The 8,741-nt window shown below is 43.1% G+C and overlaps 1 protein-coding gene across 3 annotated transcripts in view; it reads right to left on the reverse strand.

Moving 5' to 3' along the window:
• The window catches only part of SPART (spartin), a 148,876-nt gene that overhangs the window by 98,179 nt on the left and 41,956 nt on the right, over positions 1–8,741 (reverse strand). The gene's annotated exons all lie outside the window — the stretch shown is intronic.

Below are 8,741 nucleotides of genomic sequence, written 5' to 3' on the forward strand. Positions count from 1 at the left end.
GACCTCTGCTACTGAGGGCTGGGAGCTGCAGGGCATCCTGGACAGGCGGGGTCCTTCCCACTGCTCCAGCCCCGGGCATCAGACACCTCCCCTGGGATGGGGACAGCCAAGGCTGGAACAGGACATCTGCCTTCAAGTGTGGTTGGGGATCTAGCCAGGTGTGGGGAATCAGGGTCAGACCTCACTCAGGATAGCCAAGGCATTAAAGGATTGCCAAGGAATTTAAGTATGTTTTGTAGTATCAAGGTTTTGGTCTTCTAATTTTGATTGGGTTGGAAAGAGGTTGGTTTTTTTTCCATCTGCAGGAAGTCTTTTGTTGATTCAGATTTTTAGGAATTATCAGTACTTGTCCAATCTGTGGTGTACCCAGAAACACCAGTCACTGGAGTGGTACTCATACAGATTAAGAAACATTAACCATGGCAGCAGTGAGCCGAGCACAACAGTAAATTTTCAGACTTGGTGCTTCACTGCAGAATTCCAATCACAATACAGACATATGGTCTTCCTCTCCTCTCCAGCCATGACAAAGAGGTGTGGTTCTCACACCCCTGCATGCCAGGATGGCCACAGAAGCAGCATCCACCCTCATTGTTCAGATGCCAATGAGAGACCAAAAGCTTGGCCTGAGATGTCACGGTTTAAACCCAGCCGTAAATCAGAACCACGCAGTCTATCTCTCACTCCCCCCCTTCCCCCCCTGCTCCTGGAGGGATGGGGAGGAGAATTGAAAGAATGTAACTCCCATGGGTTGAGATAAGAGCAGTCCAGTAACTAAGGTATGACACAAATCACTACTGCTGCCACCAATGATAATAATGATAAGGGAAATAACAAGGGAAGAGAATACAACTGCACACCATCCACCAACCGATACCCAGCTCAACCAAGGAGTGATCTAGCCCTTCCGGGTAACTGCCCACAGTTTTACATCCTGGCCATGACATGCTGTGGTATGGAATACCTCTTTGGCTAGCTTGGGTCAGGTGTCCTGTCTCTGCTTCCTCCCAGCTTCACCTCCTCCCTGGCAGAGCATGAGACTCAGAAAGTCCTTGGTCAGACTAAACATTACTGAACAGCAAATATAAAAACATCGGTGTTATCAACACTGTTCCCAGGCTGAAAGTCAAAACCACAGCACTGCACCAGCTACTAAGAAGGAGAAAAAGTGACTGCTGCTGCTGAACCCAGGATAGATGTGATTTCTGATGGCAGTCTAAGGGAAGGCAGATGATTTCATCCAAACATTTTAAGTGTATTTTGGTCAAATTGTTCTTGCCCTGGAAATATATTATACTAATGAATTTATGCTATCAGCCTATGCAGGCCTGGCAGAAATTGCAAACTATTTCAGGCAGAAATTGCAAACTATTTTAATCCTCCAGGAACACATTTGCCCAACCAATAATTTGACTTGTCATTAGTAAATGCTTACTCAGCTTTTCAAGAGACAGGAATGCACAAAAAAGTATTGATTTCTAGGTTATTGATTCCTAATCCAATTGCATCAGATTTCTCCTAAGGTCTGTGGACTGTATTTTCCCACCTGTATATTGAAGGTCCATAGTATTTAGGGGCAGTGCTTTTTAGAATACTGCAGCAGCTTGTGCTCTGATTTCAAAAGAGCATGGAGCTTGCCAAATCTCTTCAAAGGGAAGGGAAAAAAAGGGCAATTTTTCCTTGTAAGTGCTGATGCAACATGAGAATAGGTCTGTGGGCCTTATAAATACAGTGCTTAGAAAACGGGTCTGCTTTTGTGTGCTAGGCTGCTGCAAGAGAAAAACATCAGCCCAAAGGAGAGTCAAATTGCAGCTTAATATTTCTTCTTGGTCTGATTCTCTGTTGATCTTGGTGCCACTCTCCCTAACAAAGCAAGAAAAATAAAGACATTTTTGAGAGAAGGATTCAACTTACCTACCTATACGTTAGACAGGTAGTTCTGAATTTGTCATCCTACATTCTGTCAGTGGAGAGAAATGCAGTAGATGTGTCATCTGATCCATTTTAAGCACCTTTGTTAAAATGAGAGGAACTGCTCTCTGAAGGTGTCTATTTTTCCCATTGACTACACATGCAGTACACAGTGTATAGCTCAGACTTGGATGTGTGACTTTAAAGCCCCACGCTAGGACAAATAATTCCCCCTCTTTTATTTCCTTCTTTTCTCTTCTGCTCTTTTTTAAAGATGTCTCATATGCTATTCCCAATCAGCACAGGATGACTCAGCAGGACACACCCTTGTTGCTTCATCTTTCCTCAGAGTAACCCTTCAGCTGTGCATGAATTCCCCACTCCCCAGCCTATGTTTCTCTGTTACACCACATCATTCCTTAGCAGATTCACCATGGGACACTTGCTAGCTGTGAGGAGTGATCAGACAGCTGCAGGAGGTGCCTGCTGCACAGTGGTGTGGGAGCAAGGCATGTCCTTGCCTCACCTCACAGGGGTCCTTCTCCTTTCATGGCTGACATTTTTCCCTTCTACAAGATTTGCACAGCAGCTGCTGATGCTGCTGGGCTGCATTCACTGGGAAATACCCCAGGAAAAGGAAATACAACCTTTGTTTGTCATTCTTTTCAGTAAGATGCAGCAGCCACAGCTGTTAAGTTTCTGCACCACCGTTACGCATTTTCATTGTAAGACAAAAGAAAACCCATCAGATTTAGGTCAAACTTACTTAGGCTCATTGTGTTTTTATGGGTTGGCTTCCTTCCAGCACCAGTGTACTTACCTTCAGATTACTTTACAGCATCAGAAACATATTATACTCCCCACTTCACAGATGGGTTCCTGTCGTGGTTTAAACCCAGTCAGGTAACTTGTTCACTCACTCCCAGTGAGTGGTGCCGAGCTGACAACAATCAAGGTCCGTGTCCGTCTCCCCCCCCCCTGCACCGGGGCTCTCCCCTTCCCCGCTCCCGGAGGAACGGGGAGGAGGATCGAGAGAGTGCAACTCCTACGGGTTGAGACAAGAACAGTCCAGCAACAAATCACCACTGCTACTATCAGCTAAAACAATGATAAGGGAAAATAACAAGGGAAGAGAATACGATACCACCGGCCAGAAAACGAGTTCCACCCGGAAGCTCCTGTCCTTCCGGGTAACTCCCAGTTACCCCCCACCCCGGGCATGACGTGCTGTGGTATGGAATACCTCCCCGGCTAGCCCGGGTCAGGCGCCCCGTCTCTGCTTCCTCACAGCTTCCCCTCCTCCCTGGCAGAGCATGAGCCTCACAGAGTCCTTGGTCAGGGTAAACATCACTTAGCAACAACCGACAACATCGGCTTCACCAACACTGTTCTCAAGCTGGAAGTCAAAACACAGCACTGCACCAGTTAACACAAAGGAAAAAACATGACTGCTACTGCTGAACCCAGGACATTATCCACCCCTTATTCCATACCATTCACGTCGTGCTCAGATCCCACATTTTCAATACACCATCGCTCTCCCACATATATACATCCATACACATACAGACCAAGAGGAAAAAATCATTTTCTTAGTGCATGGACCAATCCCTATAATGCTGCCGAGTCCATTCGGTCCATGATGTTCCAAGTTCATTCTCTGTTGGGATGATGGCTGGAGGGAAGTCAGGGCCAGTCGCTGGTGACCTGGAGACATCTAGTTGATGGGCTATAAAAGCATTACACAGCAGGCAACAGCATACAATTGAGTTCACTGGCTGTTTTCCCCTAAAATCAAATCCCCTTGAGGTATACATCGGACTTCCCCATCTTCCCGCATTACCCACCAAGTATATCCAGGTCCCTGAGCAAAAGCAATCCCACGAGTGGGTTTGCCTTTACCTGAAGCAGGAATAACCCAGACTGTCTTCCCCAGCAAATTCTTCATATGCACCACGGGAACTTTGTCCCCCTCTACAATATGTAAAAGTTCTGACTGGGCTGGGCCAGCCCTGTTGGCAGATCCTCTGGTGTTGACCAACCAGGTGGCCTTTGGTAAGCGTGTATCCCAATGCTTGAAAGTTCCCCCACCCATCGCTCTCAGTGTAGTTTTTAACAGCCCATTGTACCGTTCGATTTTCCCAGAGGCTGGTGCATGGTAGGGGATGTGATATACCCACCCAATGCCATGCTCTTTGGCCCAAATATCTATAAGGTTATTCCGGAAATGAGTCCCATTGTCTGACTCAATTCTCTCTGGGGTGCCGTGTCGCCACAAAATCTGTTTCTCAAGGCCCAGGATAGTGTTCCGGGCAGGGAAAACATCACTTAGCAACAACCGACAACATCGGCTTCACCAACACTGTTCTCAAACTAGAAGTCAAAACACAGCACTGCACCAGTTAACACAAAGGAAAAAACATGACTGCTACTGCTGAACCCAGGACAGTTCCTAAAACAGAGTTCATCTTCTCCCAGGCAACAAAGGCGTGGCTGAGGAAGTCACATGGAAATCAGACTGATGGAACTTTACCAGCCTGGAAATGAAGCTCTACTGCTTCCTCAGGGAACACACCGCCAAGGAAGTCTTTGATACAGAATTCTGATGGACTGGTGGTGATACCCAAACATGGGTAGAAGATAGCAAAAGAGTGCTCCAAGCTGCAAAATTTGAAGACCCTGCATTGCCTACACCTGGAGGCTGAGGTCTCACTGAAGGCATAAGCACAAGCAGCTGATGAGCCTCTCTTAGGTGAACTGAGGCATCTGCAACAGGTCAGTATTTTGTTCTCAGCCCTGTTTTGTCCCTGCTTATGAAAGGCAAAGGAACCTCATCTGGGGGTAGGCCCTCTCAAATAATCTGCCTTTCTAGAAAGATAACTGGAGAAGCTTGAAACAGTCCTGTGCCAAAGGGAGCAGACTGCCATTCTTTGGTCCTCAGCTCTGTGCTGTGGGTAGACAGTGCAACTCCTGTAACCCTGTTACCACCACCAGGCATATATCTCTCTTCCCATTGCTATCAGGTAATGTGTCAGCATGTCTAGTCATGGAGAGGATATCTGAGAGCATAATACAGAGAATCACAAGCACTGTGAGAAGTTTCTATAAAGTAATGGCAAGAGCACAGCTAAGCCAGCTAGATGCTATCTTCTGCCAGCTAGAGGACACAAAACACCTTGATTCTTCTTTGTGAAAAAGCTTGCAGAGTCTTGACAATCTTTTTAAGAGGATGCTGCTACATGGAGGACAGGACCATGATGGAAGACACCTGTGTGAGAGACAGCCCCCAGAATGGCTTCAGAGGTTAAAACCCATCCCAGTAGCTCAGCCATTGCTGGTTCTTGCTGACAGGATGGCAGAGTCTGAGTGAGCTGCTGCTACGGCGTGGCACATCAGTTTGCACACAGAACCACAGGGAAGGCCTACTCCCACTTGCCTGCTGCTCCTGTAGATGCAAGGTGCTCATTAGGACTCACTGTATGTGGTTCTTGGTGGTGTATGGCACAGATTAGCAAAGTACAGTAAAACTGGATTCCGAGCTGTAACCCACAAGAAACTACATACAATGTTTATATCTTTGGAAAAGAGGGTTAAACTGATCTGCGAAGTTAAATGACATGCTGCCACCTTTGAAAAGCGTCATTATCCAGTCTAGAGTTGTCTGCCATTAGTGTGACACCTGTATGTAAAGAGATAAAACTGTTGCAATTAGCTGTGATTTTAATCCATACACTTCTGCTTCCAACCAGAGTCAGTACAAATTACTGTTTACATTTGACATCAGTCTGGCAGCAACAGCAGAAGCTTAATAACATAAGGTTCATTTATTTATTTATTTATTTGATTGCTAATGTGTCTACATCACACTTCTAAAAATGCCTACACAGCATCTTCCACTACTGCTAATGCATTAAGGGTAAATTATGCATCTCATTTTTACCATTGGAGATGGAATATCATAGGAATCAGGGAAGTTGTGAACTGTACCACCTCATCAGTTATTTGCATAGAGAACCCATTAAACAAAGTATTTAAGCAATGAAATATCTTACTTATTATTAATAATATCCTGACTATGAGCAAGGTCATCACCCAAGTTCTCTGGAGTCTGTGGTTATGCTGCATAATTACACAATAATCAACCACACAGTCAATGCCTATCCAATAAACACTTTATTCTATTATAGAGGAATGCAGTGGTGCTATGCTGATTCATTAAAAAGAAAAAGCATGACTCAATAACCTCTTAATCATGGGATTTAAAAACAAAATAAACAAACAGGGTTTTTTGGGAAATAAGAAATGTCTGTTTACTGGCATTTGAGTTTTTTAGTTCAGGTTTTCCAGCAGCAATATGGGTAAATATTCAAAATGCCAAAGTTACCTCAAAATCATGACTCATCTGAAATCTGTGAAGTTACATTAGTAACCACGTTAGGGAAGCATACTCTCAAGTCCCAAGTTAGGATATAAAATTTCTTAGTCCACCAATTAAAGGCACTTACACACTACAACCAGTAACCAACATATCTGGAATCCCAATCACATTCTTTGCTTCAGGAAGAAGTTTGGCCAGATTCAAACCTTCAGCTCTAATCTAATCTAATCTAATCTAATCTATCTTCCTCTGGTGTTTAGCTCCATTCACTTACCAGCCACAGCTGTCAGCAATTCAATTTCTCATTTTTATCTTCAGATTTGTCCAGCTTAGAAGATGATGCACAGAGTCTTTAGAGGAGACAGAATTTACCATACAATGGTCAGCAACATTACAAAAAGATCACCATCATGAAATCAGGGGAAAACCAGACATTGCTACACTCCCATCTCTACTTTAAATAAACCTAGCTCTGCGATTGAGCTTTCTGTGCCTAAACCAATAGTACGTACTCTGCTTTCAAGGATTAATTACTCCTAAATGTGCTAAAATATTTGTATAGAATATATTGTTTAAAGACATGTAACTGCTCATTGCTGCAAATGTAATCAAAACCCATTTCACAACACAGTACAATGATAGTTAGAAAAGTCCATGCAAGATAAATCCAGGTATTCCAAAACATTCATCCATCCAAAACCATCAAACCAAACCAAAAATTCCAACACGGTTTGGGAAAGCTAGCAGTGTAAAAGTTTTATTCAGGTCCAAAGAAATAACACAACAGTTTTGAAATCAAAAACTATCTTTTTGCTGTTTCAAACAAACTTGAGTAATCAAACTTATAACATCGAAGTTATCAGGGTGCCTTTATTTTCAGAAAGGCAGAAGGAAAATGAAACTATTAATTCAAAGTGTACAAGTGCAGAGCTATAACCATCTTGTACAGCAAATATTACAACTGGATACACAATTAAAATGGTCAAACACATGCTTGAGGGCTCAATTATCATATGACTGAGTTTCAAATCCTGCAATTGCTCCTGACAAGCTGAATCAGAGACTAAGTAGGACATGGTCTGCTCCCCTCCTCAGGTCATTACTGTACCAAATTGTATCAATAGATGTCTCTTTTAGAATTCCCAAAAAAGTCTCTTTTTAAGTCCCCAGTGAGGACTACCCATGAGGGAAGCATCCAAGCCTCTCGCTGTGAAAAAATGCATTCTGCCATATTTGTGCAATGTTCCCAGTTAGTTTGAGGTGCTCTGGGGCCAGGCTTGAGTGCATTGACTAACATTCAATTCAGAGACAGTAGCAGTAAATGTCTGCTGCATGAATCCAGGAACTGGATAATCTTCACTACTGCAGATGTCCTTTGTCTTCTACGCCAGTGGGACCATTATGGTGATTTTTTTCCCCTCTCCTCCTCCACAATGACAAATGCCAGCACAATCAAAATTTGGAATTTTTCCATGTGAAAAGCAGGAGCAGAGCAGTGCTAGCCTCATCAGCTGTGCTATGCTTTTAACTGTGACCGGGAGGAAAAAACTGGCTGGGCAGACCACCCTGCTTATGAAAGAATGGTACCAGGTGCATCATGGCAACATAAGAAATATCTGTAATAAATCTCATACTATGGAAGAGAAAAAAATAATGGGGTTTCCATACAGAACATGCTGTACAATACCACCAGTCTTTTCTCTCTTCATTTCAGAATGACATCAGTGATCTTTTTGTATGTGTTTAATTACAGCCCCACTGTAATGCTGCCAGTAATAAGAAACTATTAGTACTGCTCTTGAAGAATCAAAAAGCTTTATTAGGTACTGCAAAATGCTAGGCATGCTCTTAAAAATAATAAAAGGCAGTCAAGCACTTCTAAACCATTTGCTCTGCCAAGAGCTTTTAAGATGTAACCCAGAGGCTCAAAGCTTCATTACCAAAACATTTTTCCTGTTACCACTTAAAAAAAATTCTACTGAAGTTTAATGACTAAAATGTAGGTAATGAATATAATAAATGCACACTTAAGAATGAAAATACAATTCTACCTTCATTCAAGGGATGACTTTAAGGACTGTCACTATTTTGGACCATAAAAATACATGTATCAGTGGCACTGAAGAATACATAGAGGTTTTTATGGAACCCAGACTGTGGACACAAAGTTTCATAGGAGAGTTCAAATTTCAAATAACAACATACGAGAATCAGGAAATATAATGTATATATAGTGTTTAAAAGAAACAACCCCTCCACAAGATGATAGGCTCTTGTGGAAGAATCCTTAATAAAAAGTGCTCAATTTTCCTTCCATATATACTCATTACTAGTGCCTGAAGTAGCTGGAAATGGTGCTGTGCTTTTATACTGTGCAGACAGAAAGAGGTGGTCAACACAGGGTCTGTGGCAAGCCAGCTTTTAAAAAGTTACATTTGGAAGTGTTTTGTTT

The sequence above is a fragment of the Pezoporus wallicus genome, unplaced genomic scaffold, assembly GCF_028554395.1.
Source record: "Pezoporus wallicus isolate ANWC-B61680 ecotype Strahan unplaced genomic scaffold, APGP_CSIRO_Pwel_v1 contig_1876, whole genome shotgun sequence".
NCBI lineage: Eukaryota > Metazoa > Chordata > Aves > Psittaciformes > Psittacidae > Pezoporus > Pezoporus wallicus.